Below are 16,957 nucleotides of genomic sequence, written 5' to 3' on the forward strand. Positions count from 1 at the left end.
AAAAGTACATTATTATTACCTCTTTATAACACATTTTTTATAATTATAGAATGATAACAAAAGCCTTCGTTTCTAAGTAGTAAAGAGGAAGACGGTTCTTTTGTTTTCATACAGGGTGGCCACTCAAACCAGATTTCAAATATCCCTGATTTTTCCAGGTTTTCCAGATAAAAATCTTAAAATTTCCAGGTTTTCGTTTCTTTTTTCTTATTAAGTGTAGGATGTGTACAAGAAAAGTGTCTATATTATAAAATATTTTATTCAAAATGTTATTTTGACAATTTGGCAAGATTTTTTTATTTATTTTTCAAATGTTTTGGTACAAAATATTGACCAAGAAAAGAGTAAAATTAAATATTAACATATAGTTAGTTCTTAAAAAAACCATTTTTAAAAAATATGTTATAAAAGGTTAAAATGAAATAGAAAAAATTAGCATTAATGCAACAATTGTAACGATTTATCGACAAACATTGCTGTCAGCGATGGTAAAAAAATGTGTGATTGGTTGGCTTGCTGAGAAAAAATAATTCACAGATTTCCTTGAATGGGAGTAGAAAACATTTCAGAAAAAGAGTGCAATATAAAATCTATTATCAAATTATAACCAACTAATTTTTGGAGAATTTTATAAAGTTAAAAATACAAAAACATTTTGTCAAAATAGAAAAAAAAAAAATTAACACCAAAGCATCGGAACAAACTTGAGCCATAAATGGATTCAGCCCAAAGGCAGTATTAAAAAATAGAAGCTAATATCCTAAATCTTTTTCCACCTACACCAGAATCTTTCCTAAATTGCACAGTCCCATAGCGGTCAAAGGTTTCTGCATTCGTTTAGCAACAGTAGGAGAATTTTATGTGACATTCTAGTTTAACAGCTGTAATGGAGCAAATTTTGATGCAAGCAAAGTATAGCTAAATTGATGATATTTCAAGTGTTTGGCGATACATTTCCGTTAAAAAAAGTGAATATAATGGATGAAATAATTTAAATTAAGAAAATTAGTAAATAATTTAAAAAAGTGAAATTAAAAAAATTATCAAAGAAAAAATTTCCATCTTTTCTTTAAAATTCCCTGATTTTTCCAGGTTTTTATCCTAATTTCCCTGATATTTCCAGGTTTTTTCCAGTATAAAAAAATTCCCTGATAATTCCAGGTTTTCAAGGTTTTCCAGGTGGGTGGCCACCCTGTCATATTGTAAATTTATTTACCATAAATTAAACTATGCACCGAAAATAATTAAAATATTGCTTAAAATTCTCCAAAATATTTCTCTAATTTCTTCTCATACATTTTCTGAATAAATGAAAAGAAATTATAAATCATTAAACAATCTAAAATTTTTTGCTCTAAAACGAGTCAATATTTTTTAAATAATATTTTTCTACAGAATTAAACAATTCTATTTATATTAATTTAAAACTAAATTTTTTAAAATTTATAATTTCTTGAAACTATAGATAGATTACAGAGACCTTTGTTTCTTATCAGTGAAGCAAAATCAAAGTTGTTGCTTTACTGATGTCTGGACATAAAAAAAAAAGTTCTACTTAGTAGTAAATTGTTAAACACCTGCCTTAGCTATTAATGATCTCTCGTAGATAGTAAAAAAGAAGGATGGGTTAAATAAAAGGTTAATTAATATTGTTTCCTTCTGATATTTCCCAAATGTTATTTACTTATGATGCGTTGATGTAGATTAAATTCATTATAAAGACTTATAAATTCGAAGTCATGTTTGCAAACAGAAAAGGTGTTCGAAAAAAGGTTGACCTGAAACTTCTTCTTTTCTAAATTGCTATATTACATCAATAAAAGTATCCAATTTAATAAAATAATCAATGTGAAAATGCAGAAGAAAAAATAAAAACATCGAAGTGATAAAAGAAAAATAAATAAAACAGCGTAATTTATATGAATGTTATAAGTTTGAAAAACAATATTTATTTTAGATAAGATTCCTTCAGTAAATGTAATTTTCAGTGAAAAATGTCCGTTGAATCAGAAAATTGTTATATAATTAGATAACATCTAGAAGTAAATAGGTCATGAGCTAAAGAAGCTTTAAATTATTTATATAATTGATATAAATGTTCAATATTAAATTTGCTCCAAAACACTTATTTGCTCCAAAACACACTCTAGTTCGTCTGAAATTATATTTAACATTATTCTTTTTTAATTCGCAATTAATAAATATAGAAATTATCAATTTATGTTTTAAATTTTTGGCTATTATATATTAGCTGAAATCAAAGCTAACTCCTTTTTTCATGGATGATGTTATTTTTCCGTTGCCATTCAGAATTGCAAGAAAATCTGCAAGATTTTTCTCATTATTGATACAAACAAATACTAAACTAAAACAAAACAAAAAAAAAAAATATGAAGGAAAAGAATTTTAAAGTCATAAAATAAAAGTTTTATTTTAATTTAACAAAAAAAATCAAATTCTGTATGATATACGAGAAACAATAAACAAAGATAATGGCAGCAATTAAACAATAATCTAAGAAAAATTAACATAAAATAATAAGACTAACTAAAATTAATAAAAAAAGTCACATAAACTTTCACAAAACTAAAATGAAAAAAATTGAAATAAATAATATATATAAAAGAAAGTAAATCATATTCTAACATTTAAGCAAAATTAATAGATCTATAAATAAATAAAAATAAATAAATAAATTAACTAACTAAATAAAATAAATAAATAAGCAAAATAAAGTAAATAAGAAAAAAAATTAATAGAAAGAAAAATAAATAAAAAATAATAATTATGCTGATATTTTACTAAAATTAATTGCAATAATACAAAACCTTATAGAATACAAATTTAAGTAAAACTCCAATCTATAGATAAAAAAGTGTTAGTAATTAAATAAATAATAATAACCTAAATAATAAAATAAAGTTGTGTTATAGAAGCACAAAATTACTAGAAAACTCAACAGAGAATTGAAACAAAACTACTTTTAAGTTTACTAAAGCTAAGCGCAGAGTAATTAAAAGTATTTAAAGAAAAAAGTACACAAAATACTCTAGCTCAAAATATCATTCACAATTCAAAATAAAATTAAATTTTTTGAATTAAACAATAGCACACAAATCTAAAATCTACAAGCAAAATAATTTAATTTTGCAATCAAACAAGATTAACTGAAAATTTTAACAATATATTCAGACTACAACTAAAGTAATTCTTCAGTAAAACATTACAAGTGCAGTAACATTTTGACAGAACTAATAATTGGTGACAAATATTAATTGTAGTAATATTCAATTAAACCTTATAAAAATGTATGTATATTTTTTTTCTTCTACAAACATAAGTTTAGAAAACTTTCAACCTATAAAGTAAGAGGAAACCAAATTCCGAAAGTTAAGTAATTCAATTCTACCTTTAAATGACATTAAATAAAACTGTTCACAATTTGGAATACCAATGAAATTCTAAAGTAAAAATAATTTAAAAATCAGATTAAATTTTTTTTTGAAAAAATATAAATAACAAATTTTGAAACTTAAACAAAAATAGGATAACAATAGATGGAAATAATAATGGTTCTATTAATGTAAACTGCTTACAGTGAGCTGGAAAAAAGAGATATCACCCTAAATAATTTTTGTTTTAATGAATGATTTAAATAAGCTAAATAATTAGTATATCTATTTCTAAAATATGTCATTAGACACCAAAGTATGTTTTCTCTAAGTAAAAATATGACAGATTTGGCTTTTTAATTCTCAAAACACAAAGTAATGGGTAGTCTAAATTTGACACTGAAAAATAGTGGAAAGGATAAATTGTAAACACATAAAGCACAAATTATATATTATATTATTTATTTGGCAAAATAAAATGAAGTTTAGTAAATTAAAGAAAAAAACGTAGAAAAAAAATTATTAATAAGTAATAATTATTTTAAAAACGAGTGAAAAATATGCGTAAGAAAAATTAGAATATATAATCATGTAAATCAAAAATTTTTTTTTTATAGAAACAATACAGTTAATAAAAATAAATTAATATTAATGGAAACTTATATTAATGGAGACTAATATTAATGGAAACTAATTTTAAATGTTTTAACAGTAAACTAAATTTAATACATAAATTAATGAAATAAAAAAAAAGAGTTGCTAATACGTAGAATACAAAAACTTAAATATATTATTTAAATTCAAGTAAATTGAAATCTAAAAATTAAACAAGTAAATATACTAAATAACTAAAATGTAAAAGTAGATAAAGTAATACTATTATAAACTTATGTGAAGTGTACTAATACTTAAATTAAATTCAGATATAAGTAATGTTAGAAAACACTTTTACATGCAAAAAAAACATTAACATATTATTCATAAATCAAAAAATGCTGTAATTGCATAACATTCAAAAATGAAGGTATACGAGTATTACCATTCATTAAACAATATAGATCAAATTCTACAATTTACAATATATATATATATATACAAAATAAAATTAATTAAACAGTAAAAAGGAGAAAAGTATTAATATAAATTTATGCTTAAATTTTATAACAAAAAAAAAAAAAATGCAATTTACAAATAAAAACATTGATTGATAATAACTTATACTAAACTAAAAGTAATTAAATAAAAAAAAAACGAAGTTAACAAATTAAAGTCTAATATAAAAATATATATTATTTATACAGCTAAAGATAAAATCTGTAGACAGAATAATGTACGAAAAAATCAAAAATCAATATATGTTACAAAAGCAAAACACAGATTAAAGTGAAACTTCTGCATAAATAAAATTAAGAAAAAACTTGGAAAGGCATTAAACATAAAAAGAATTCTGTAAATAACTCAAAAAAGTGTATTAAAATAACTCGACAACAAATTAATTAACAACCATTACAGTTTTGAAATAATATTAAAATACGAAAAGATATTATCTAAAGGCATGAAGTATAAAAACAAAAAATATAACATAAGTTAAGTAAAAGAAAATCAGAATTTCGTAAATCACATCAAAACATTTACTTGGAAGCTAAAATTAAATGAACACATAAACTAATATTAATGTTTTATACTAAACGTGTACTAATACTAAACTGAAACTTATAGAAAAATTAATGTAATAAAACTTTTAAAATCATTTTTAAAAAATTACTAAACAAAAAAAGTAAATTAAGAAAAAAGTAGCACTATCATAACCTAAAACTATTTTAAAAATTATGGTAAGAAAAAACTTAAAATATGAAAAGGTGAAATAGTTTTAATGCGGCAAAAGAAAGTGATATTCTGTAAATTAAAAAGAAGTTTACCAGAAAGAACAAATGTCCCTTTTTGTAAAAAAAAAATTCACAATACTGTTAAAAATAAGAACGTATTTAAGAAGCTTTTGAGTGATCACAAAAATTAAGGGGCTTCCAATAAAAAAAAGGGAGAGTTGAGACCAATATTAGAAATAGCATCAAAAGAGTTTTCCAAATACAAAAAAAAAGCTTTTACACACGTTAAATTTAATTATAAAATAAATACAAATCAAAAGATTTATTAAAAATTATTTATTTACCTGAACAGATCTTCTTAAACTTAAGAGCTCTTCTTCAAGGATGTAGATTTCTGTAAAAAAGAATTTTTATAAATAAAAAAATTATATTACTCTTACCTACAATACAATATCATCATACAAAATGGGATAAATATATAAGGTAAGGTAAGATAAATATGTAAAATAAAATTAGTTGAAGATAGGTTTTTTTTCAGGTATGTAACGAATATTCGGCCTTTTTGTGGAACATTCGGTTCGTCGAACATTTGGCCAAACATTAGGCCGAATAAAATTTGTTAAATTATTTATAAAAATTATTTTTCGACAAAGTTTTCTAGGGGGAAATTTTAAAAGATTTAATAAAAAAACAATCTGAAATAATATATTTTGCAATGCATAATTAGAAATAGTTTTTATACATATTTATTAAGTTCTAAAACTTGTTAATTTATGTTCTGAAAGACACATGAAACTTTAGTTTTTTCTTTTTAAATAGCTGTTAGTCAGAGTTTTCAATCTTTATTTCTAATTATTTTAAACATTCCTATCAAAAGTTCTTTTTTATGCAATATCAAAAAAGTCGTGTGTAAATTTTGAAGAAAAAAAAGTAGTCACAAAAAAAAAGTAGAAAAAAACATTTACATATTATTTATTCATAAATCAAAAAATGTTTTTTCAAAAGCATAACATGTAAAAATGAAGGTATACGAGTATTACATTCATTAAACAATATAAATCAAATTCTATAATTTGCAAACAAAAAATTATGCATAAAAATTTAAACAGTAAAAAGGAGAAAAGTATTAATATAAATTTATGCTTAAATTTTATAACAAAAAAATACAATTTACAAAACAAAATTGATTGAAAATAGCCTATACTTAACTGAAAGTAATTTAAAAAAAACTAGTTAACAATTCAAACTCTAATATAAGAATATATATTATATTTATAAAGCTAAAGATTAAAAAAAACTACGTAGACAAAATAATGTACTAAAAAAATAAAAAATCAATACCAATGTTACAAAAGCAAAACACACACTAAGTTAAGTGAAACTATTGCATAAATAAAATTAAGAAAGAACTTGAAGAGGCATTAAACACAAAATGAATTCTGTATAATCCAAAAAAATGTATTAAAATAACTCGACAATAAATTAATTAACAGACATTACAGTTTTGAAATAATATTAAAATACGAAAAGATAATATCTAAAGGCATGAAATATAAAAAAAAAATATATAATATGGATTAAGTAAAAGAAATTGAGAATTTCGTAAATTACAGCAGAAAATAAAATTGGAAGCTAAAAATTAAATGAACACAAAAACTCTTGTACTAAAAGTGTACTAATGATAAACTTATACTTATAGAAAAATGTATTTAAATAAAACTTTAAAAATCATTAAAAAATATTACAAAACAAAAAATTTAAATTAAGAAAAAACTATCACTATCGTAACCAAAAACTAATTTAAGAATTAATTTAAGAAAAAACATTTAAAAATCTTAAAATATGAAAAGGAGAAATAGTTTTAATATGGCAAAAGATAATGATATTCTGCAAATGAAAAACAAAATTTACCAAACAGAGAAAAAGGAACAAATGTCCCTTTTAACAAAAAAAGTTTACATTGTTAAAAATAAGGACGTATGTAAGTTTAAAGAAGCATTGGAGGGATCACAGAAAAGTAGGGAGAGTTGAGACCAATATTAGAATAGATTTGAAAGAGTAAAAAAAAAAAAAAAAAAGAGCTTTTACACACATTAAATTTAATTATGAAACAAATACAAAACAAAAGACTTATTAAAAATTATTTATTTACCTCAACAGATCTTGTTAAACTTAGAGCTCTTCTCCAAGGATGCATATTTCTGTAAAAAGAATTTTTATGAATGAAAAAATTGTATTACTCTTACCTACAATACAATATCATCATACAAAATGGGATAAATATATAAGGTAAGGTAAATATGTAAAATAAATCAAATTTTTAAAGAAATTCTGCTAATATAGACCTCCCTGCAAGTTCTAGATTGTTTCTTTTACATGGCAGAATTTTCTCCCGATAAAATGAAATAAAATAAACATTTCATTTAGATATACCATTAGATATCTCATTAGATATGATTAGATTTTGTTATTTTATGACCGTTGCTGAACAGCCGACCCAATTTTGGGTTCATTACTACTCAAGTTCAACTCTATAGTCTTGTTATTTTGAACCAATCCAGAAGACGAGGAAATTCCTAGATCAGTACCCCCAGAGGAGGTACTGATCTAACATGGAGGACTTTGTGACTCGACAGATTTAACGTGCACCGGTCACCATTTAATTCATGGGGAGTGTTCGGCCGACGGGGATCGAACCCACTCTCTCTTAGACATGGGCCCGGTGCCCTACTAACCAGGCTATCCCAGTCTCGATATCATTTGATTGCATTATCTCATTAGATATCACTTGGCCTTAAATATAAATAATTACTAAATATGGTTTTCTCAACTATAGGTAAACATAAACAAATAATTAAAATTCATGTTTATATTATCTACAGCCTAGAAACCTAGATGTAGAGACTATAAATTAACTGAAATATTCCTTAAAAACTCTATAAGCTTTCTGCATTATTCACTTTCCTCATCATATATTCTTAAAATACATTATTTTGATTAATTGCGATGCTTTTTATTCAAAGTTAAATCATGCATAATATTTCATTATAACTACGAATATAATTCTGATTCACATTATACAACATCTATATGAAATAAAGCCAAAATTATTGAAACTCATAATTGGTTTTTCTAAAAATAGGACACAATAATACTTTAGGATCAATAATACGAGCTATATTACAACTATTCAGTTCCTATTGCAGGTAAACAGTTGTAAATTGTCATCAATCTGAAGATCTATTTAAATTCTTTTATGTCTCAATTAAAGCAGATTTTTTGACTTAAATAAAATCAAAGTGGTTGCCAATAATTGTCCGATCTCAGTTTGCGATTTTTTTTTTACTTTTAATAATTGCAGTTAATGCTTCTATGCGCCAAAAAAAAAAGAGAGAGAAAAAAGATATCCTGAATAATTTTTGCTCTAATGATCCGATTTTTACGAGCTAAGTGTCAATCTTAAAGGTTCCAGAGAAGGATTTCAAACATGTTAATTAACTAGTTCTGGCTATTTTATTTTATAACAGTCGTTGAACAGCCGGCCAAATTGTTAGGTTTACGACTACTAATGTTCAACTCCGTAGCCTTGTCATTTTGTATCCAATCTTGAAGACAAGGGAACTACTAGATCTACTATTAAGAGTAATTTTGACTTCGTGAAGGACTTTTTGATGATACTAACCCACATTTGCGTTTCATGGAGAGGAGAAAAACGAGAACCTCCCATGGTTAGCCTGACTGCCAAAGGACTCTAACACATAATCCGTCTACCACTGAGGATATTTCACGTCAGCACAGTGGTTGGTGCAAGCCGGATGCGAATTCGTAGCGACCAGATATCGTGGGATTCGAACCCGGTTCACCGCAATGAAAGGCGAACGCTCTATCCTTTCAGCCATCGTGGCTTTAGTTGTTATTATTAATTACTTTACAAAATCAGGCACAAAAACGCATTTTCTCTGAATTAACGCATCTATGATTTTTTTCATAGTTTGATTCGTGAACCCGATGGCTCAGGGGATAGAGCGTTCGCCTTCAAATAAGGAGAACCGGGTTCGATCCCGGCGACGGCTGGTCGATATCCGGCTAGCACTGACCACTGTGCTGACGTGAAATATCCTCGGTGGTAGACGGATCATGGGCTAGAGTCCCCTTGCCGTTAGGCTAACCGTCGGAGGTTCTCGTGGTCTTCCTCTCCGTGTAAAGCAAATGAGGGTTAGCTCCTAGAAAAAGTCCTCCACGATGGCATATTTCTCCCTATACTTAATCCAGGACCCCAAACCTCGCAGCTTTCGAACACGGACTGTGACGTCACTATCCCCCGGAGTCTATTCTATACCACCGTCCGATAGTAAAACAAAATCCAAACCTCGCAACTCCCGAAGAGAGCGGTGAAGGGAATCCCAGCCCTCGAACAAAGGTTCGGACCCTCCCCCTAGGAAGTGAGTTTTGTATCGATAGTTATAAGAAAGTAACCAATGGCTTTTGTTTATCCTTTAATCGTTCTCCCTTCGCTTAGGGGTCGTGACCTCTATCCCAGAGTTTACAGTGTTCTTTCAGAAAGAGAATGTATTCTTCTTTCATTTTGACAGTTACATACATAGTCTAAAATAAATATCTACATATTTTAATCTTTGATCTTTCTTCAAGAATTTAATGTGTAGTATTCGTTTTAAACTTGTTTGCATTATTGTATTTATTATTAGAGAATCGATTCACTTATAACTATATTTACTAACAGTTTGCCAAAAAAAAAAAGAAATATTCTTAAAATAAAAAATAATACATCAAATAATACAAATCCAATACATCTTTATTTATTACCTTTTCTAAAAATCATACTTTGAATGTTGTTTTAAATAAATGTAATTGAGTCATTCAGAAATTTTATCACTAGATTATGAAACTTTAGAAATATGTATATTATCGAGAGCTTTTAGATTTAAAGAACTAATGATTAATGAAGTTTATTTAATTTCACAAAATTTTGCAATTTTCTATTTTTACTTATTTTATTATTTATAAAATGTTTATTATATTTATAATTACTTTATTACCTTCTATTATTTATAATTATTTTTTTATTATTATTTGCAATTGATAAAATGTGTAGCTTTATACTTTATACCACTAAAATCTTTTAGTTTTAAAGCTACAATAAGTATCAAATTAACGCGCAATAAATAAACTTTAATAAATAGGTAGAACGCATGAAATAAACTTTAAACTAGCATTTTTTAAATAACTGTTAGCTTAAATAATCTTAAAAAAATTTGCTTTACAATTTTAAAAGAAACTGCTTTTTCAATTTTTCACTTTCTTTTTTGTTATGATTCCTCTTTTTTTTTTTTTTTTCCGCAATTGCAAACTTATACATTTTAATAATTGTAAGTTATTTTTTCAAAAAAAAAAAAATTATTTTCTTCTCTTTTATAATATTTTTTATAATAAATTACAATTCGCAACTCAAACAATGCAATATTTATTTTTCAAATTTAATAATTTATCTCTTTTTTGAAAATGGTATTTTCAATCTTGTGTTATATTGAACTAGATTTGGAAAAAAATTCTCTGCAATTAATTTTTCGCCTTTTATTACCCTCTTACATTAAACCCAACTCAGAAGACAAGGATGCCAAGTAGTTGTACTTTATTTAAGAATTTCATGCTAGAGTTATTAGTTACACAATTTCACTATTGTCGTTCTAACCATAAGGGCAGTTCGTGATTTTTTTTTATATCACAAATTCGTTTTTAAAGTTTAACTCGTTACAAGTATTTTTAATACTTTCAATTAAACACATTTTCAATTTCAAAATATCCTCAATCGTTTTTATATTATTATTGTTGATGCTGGATTTTATTATTTTTGCATTATACCATTGTGTATGTAAATAAATTATGAAAAAGTAATTCGGAAAAATATTTGTTTTAAGTGCCACATAAATTTTTAAGAGACTTTTTGAATTAGAATTAATTGCATCAATGAGGATAACTTAAAATATTATTCGAATAATACCAAAAAAAGACTGGTATAATAATTACCAATGAATACAGGTAAAACAGAATATATTAGCTAATATTTAAAAATTAATAATACTTAGCAAATTATTAATACTTAGCTAATATTTAAAAAAAAAATCTCACGACAGAGAAAACAATTATGCTTGATTTTTTCTCTCCCTAAAATTTGTAATATTAACAATAAGTATTTTCAAAAATTCAAATGTCAAACAACAGTTTAAGAAATAACTAAAAAGTTTTCTTTAGTCTAGAATTTTTTTAGTACAATTTTTAAACAAAATATTTAAAACAACGTGATTTTTTTAGATAATTTTTAATGTTTATTTTAATAATTTTTTTTTTCTTAAAATATTACATAATTTTTAAAAAAAAAATTTTCGAGTATATTTCAATGTCATAATTATAAGACTAGAAATATAAATAATTTTTTCTGGAATATTGAGAACAGGAAAATTAAGGAAAAAAATAATAAAAAAAATTTTCTTAATTATGCATCTAAATTTACCAGCAACTTTAAAACAATTAATTCAAAAACAATTTTTATTAAAAAAGTTTTCTTTCTTTATATTCCGGTCTTTTTATTACACTCTTATATGGAATCCAACTCAGAAGACAAGGTGCCAAGTCGTGAGAACTTTGTTGGAACTTTTGGGAGTTAGAACTTTTAGTAATACATTTCCATTGTACAGCAATGGAAAATGGTCTAGCCATAAGGATGATTCGTGATTTTATTTTATTGCAAATTCGTGTTAGTAGTTTAGCTCGATGCAAATATCAACTAGTTTTTATTGAACACATTTTTAATAACAAAATTCTCTCAATTGTTTTTCTGATTGACGCAGGATATTTTTTTCTTATGATTTACCATTCTGTATATAAATGAAATATGCTAAAGCAATTCAAAAGAAATTCTCTCTTTTTGCACGTCGCATAAATTCGAAAAAAGCTTTTTGAAGTAGAATTAATCGCATACATTAAGATAATTTAAAGTATTAATTGAATAAAAACATAATAACGCTAGTTTAATAATAGCAAATAAATATAAGTGAATATCTTTAGAATAACTTAGCTGATACTAAATGGAGAATCTCAAAACAGAAAAGAAAATAATGCTTAAGTTTTTTTTTTTCCACTCTAAAACTTATTATTTACCATTTTATTAAAGGAGTAATTATTTTAAAAAGATCAAATGTCAAACAGAAGATTAAGAAATAACTCTAAAACGCTTTTCTTATTCAATTGCTTTTTTAATGCTATTTCTAACGAAAAAAAATTTAAAAAAAGGTGATATTAGAATTTTTTTAATCTTAATCTTAACAAATTTTATTCCTAAAAATAATAGATAATTTTTCAAAAAATAAATTGTCGAATATATTTTGGCATTGTAGATAGATATAAGAGTAAAAATATCTTTTTGTCTCAGAAAATAAAAGATGAAATTTTCGCATTTAAAGTATGAGCAGAAAAATAAAAAAAAATAATAAAAATGTTTCTTAATTATGCATCTAAATTTAACTGCAAGTTAATAATAATTAAAAAACGATTATATCGATTACCCACTTGTATTCTACCCAACTCAAAAGGCAAGTGAAAATAAATGAAATTATGCTTCTTAATTAGGCATCTAAACTAATCAACTACTTTATAAAAATTACAAAACCGATCATATTCTAAAAGCTTCAGTTCTTTCAAATCTCTGATAGAAAATTGCATAGCGGATTAAAAATAAGTATACAATTTATAGAAATCCTTAGTTAAATTATATACGATTTAGTTATGGTAATCTTTTTATTTATTATACACTAATCTTAGTCATAACTCACCAATTTTTTAAACAAAAAAATTTCATTTTTTTATGCAAATGTTTTGAAAATATTACGAGGTAATTAAAATAAAAGTTAATAAAAACACGGCAATAATTATACTAAACATATTATGGCTAAGAATACACAAAAATTTGGAACAGAAAAAATGTTCACGTTTTATTTAAAGTCGTGCAAGATTATTATAGATTTTATTATAAGTTCTGCTAGAAACCGAAACTAATTATTTAATCCATTTATTATATAAAATAATAAATTTGTGAGAGAAAAAATTATGTCTGAAATATATTCATAAAATATCTAGGTAAATGATTATAAAAAATCATAAAATATCTGGGTAAAAATTATCTTTGAAATCGGAAATCTAATTTAATCCCAGCGTTAAACGCATCCTATTCGAACGTTCGAATCGCTTTCACCAGCAAATTGTTAGGTGAAAGTTTTCCGATAGATGGGAGGAAAAATGAAGATCGCAGTCCGTTAGCAAAATCCGTTCGAAAGCGCGAGGTTTCAGGTTTTCCTTAGGAGTAGAAAAGTGACGTCAAAATGACGTCATTTTTCTCTTCCTAGCTCGTTCGAAGTCTGCGAGGTTTGAGCTCCAGGAGTTTCCTCGTCTTCTGGATTGGGTTCACTATTACGAGGATACGGATTTGAACATTAGTAGTAGTAAACAAAAAAATTGGGTCGGCTGTTCAACAACCGTAATGAAATAAAATATTTTAATTCGTGACCCGCAATATAGGGGTGTAGACAAAATTTAAAAAAATTGGGGAGCTAGGAAGCTACATTTAGTGTAGTCCTAAAATAAGGGAAAGCAATTAGGAGGAGTAATTTAATAACCATAAACTAACTGTCTGATAGACAAGATAGAATTACTTAGTATTTCTCGGTTGCTGAACAAGGAAGTTGAGATAATAAAAAAAAGAAACCTTATTATTTATTGTATTGTGTTCGCTGAGATCGAGAACACTTTTTTTAGTAGTTAATACAAAAATATCTCGAAGTTTCTAGGCAACAGACAATTTTTGGGCTTATTTCTGTCTAAAAAGCAAAGACTGCTTTCCTTTTAAGAAATTTTAATCAATACATAAATTTTTTATAATTTTACAAGATTTGAACACCTGAACTTTTTATGTGGCAAGTTGTATATTATGAGTATATATTATAAGTTGTTTTCAACTTTTTTAAAGTTTTCGTTGTACCAAATTTGCATTAGTTCTTTATACATAATTGTAAGGAAAATCATTAAAAAGATTCCGTAAAAATGTAGAGCATCTGGAAGAGATTATAATGCACATTATTAAGATTTTACATAATTCACAATATTTCTTTTTTCTATAATTGAAAAAATTAGTTCATTATTCATGGCATTTCAAAAGTATTGAAATATGAATGTTTAAGAATATTGTATGATTCATTTTTTTTAAATCGTTTTATTTTGCCAAATATGTGAGCTACGCGTCTTTTTTTTTCGCGGTAAAGACAATTTGCAACGAGCATACTAATGTTTCTATACATTCTAAAACGAATTTTCGAAATTTTCCATAAAATTTTGCAGAGCGTGTTCTTTAATTACGATCTGCTGCATTTATCATCGAATATTGCTTCTTTGCTTAGTTCTTTTTATTATGTGAACTTACATTATGATTCTTACATACATATATCTAATATGATAGTTTCCTTTAAAAGTTGAGTTCGTAAGGTCTGTAAGAAAGTGAATCGTGGCAGCAAATGTATTTTATTGCGTTTATATTCTCCACAACATTCAATTATCAATTTCAATAATTCCAAATATCTGAATATAAAATTTTGAAACTTTAATTTAAAAGATAACTTAAGATAACGTAAAAGATTACTTGAAATTCAAATAACTTCTTAATTTTAATATAGATGCAATTTTTTTAATGTTTTATGGAGCGCATCTGTTAAAATAATACAAATGTTTGTCTTAGTCAGCATAAAATTCTTATCAAAATAACGATTGAGATTCGAATGTAGTATACTAAAAGTATAAACTTCATTGGCCTTAAAAATATGAAAATGGTAATAAAAGTGGACATGTTTGGAGCACTCAGAAATAGAAGCCTATTCTAAAGAATCGCCATACGTGAATGAAGAAAACCGAAGCGATTCTAAACAGAAAACGTGAAGTTGCCAGCAAAATATGAAAAAAAAAGGAAAAATCACAGTACCCGAGAGTGACATAGACAACAAAAAATTGAATAAAGACAAAAAAAAAAAAAAAAAAAAAAAAAAAAAAAAATAGAAAAATAGAAAAACCGCAGTGGCCGAGAATGGTATAACAAGGCAAAATGCATTTTGACGTGTAGAGAAACTACAAGGGAAATTAAGCATTCGTATAAATAAAATAAGATTTGTGAGTATCAAAATGCGCTGATGTGACACGGGTGGTTAAAAATGTTGGCATTATCGAAATTCAATGTATCCCCAATATTGAAAACATGTGCGGCAAAAAGGTGATTTATCGCATTTTTGATAACTGTTTTATCTACTGTTTTCATTTATTTAAATTTTCAAAACGCGTCTGGTTGAGCAAGAGTTGCACTGGCATTCTCTGTTTTACTCTCGGCTAACACGGTGCTTCTTATTTTGTATTTTACTTTTATTTTCCATTGGTTTAAAAAAAAAAAAAAAAAAAAAAAACACTTTTTGTTTTAAAACAGTTTCGTTTTCCTCAGTCACGTCTGGCAAGTCTTGAAAATGGGTGCCTTAATTTTAACGAGCTAAACATTTGCTTCAAACACTGACCAACACAGAACTGGCTAAACGTGAAAGACGTGGCTTGAATTTTGGCTCTCTGAAAGCATGTCGACTTTTACTTACATCTTCATATTTTTTGAATATAACTGAAATTTTTCATTTGTTCACTTCAGAGTCTTGGCCTTATTCACTTAGTAACAAAGTATATTAAATGAAAATAAGTTTTCGCGATATTAAAATAAGTTTTACGTAAGATAATCGTTTTCGCTCTTAATTTGAAAAAAATAATGACTTATAATTCATCGCAACTTTCTAAAAAAAATTAAATAGTGCAATTTACTTATTTTTTTAATTGTATTTATTCATTTATTATTATTTCTTAGTGCTACTCGGAAAAAAACATTTCTTAGGAATTTAAACAATTCCGTTTACAGTTGAAATTTCAAAAGTCGAATGAGACAATGTAATAACTCTTCCCATGAATCAAAGTTAAATAACCACAACGTCAATTAATTCGATCAACTTAAAAAAGAAAAGTTTAAAAATATATTTTTTACTAATCAATCTAAAAACTATTCTAGATACATATTAGGGTATATTTAAGGGCATATTTCGATAGAGTTTTATTATACACCTATTATTATATTTTATTTTACTTAAAATTACTCAAGTTATATGATTAAATGCATGAATAGTATGATGGTTTTCACTGCTTGCCCTCATTTTTCCTGCCGTCTTAACAAAATTAAGAAATAATTTTAATACATTAAATTGTTTCTATTTGTTTCAAGCAATAAATTAATTAGCCCAAACTGATGCCAATTTTAGGGATAATAAAATTAGTCACAGTTCAATTGAACATTAATGAAACATTAACATTATCGTCTCCTTTACTGCGAAATAAGAACTAATTTTTTTCATAATTTATGAAAAAAAGTATATTGAAACAATTTTCTGGACATACTAAGTACAGCTATAAAATAATTTGAAATCCTAAAATGTATTAATATAACCTATTTAAGTATAAAGAAAAACTTGAAGTTATAAAAAAAGAACAATTTTTTTGAGATGATTCTAAAATTAGCATGGGCTGGAATTCTTTTTTTTTTACAATTTTTTATTTTTAGTATTTGTTGTTAAACAAAATCTAGCCTACCGAGCATAATTTTCC

The 16,957-nt window shown here is 25.4% G+C and overlaps 1 long non-coding RNA gene across 1 annotated transcript in view; it reads right to left on the minus strand.

The window, feature by feature from the left end:
• The window catches only part of LOC147816732 (uncharacterized), a 31,379-nt gene that overhangs the window by 568 nt on the left and 13,854 nt on the right, over positions 1-16,957 (minus strand). The window contains exons 3-4 of the long non-coding RNA XR_015435943.1: positions 7,371-7,419; positions 5,563-5,612 (exon numbers count right to left, since the gene is read on the minus strand). This is a non-coding gene — a long non-coding RNA (uncharacterized LOC147816732). The remainder of the gene's footprint in view (positions 1-5,562; positions 5,613-7,370; positions 7,420-16,957) is intronic.

Source organism: Parasteatoda tepidariorum, chromosome 1, assembly GCF_982258835.1.
Source record: "Parasteatoda tepidariorum strain Cologne lab strain chromosome 1, Ptep-v5.0, whole genome shotgun sequence".
Lineage (NCBI taxonomy): Eukaryota > Metazoa > Arthropoda > Arachnida > Araneae > Theridiidae > Parasteatoda > Parasteatoda tepidariorum.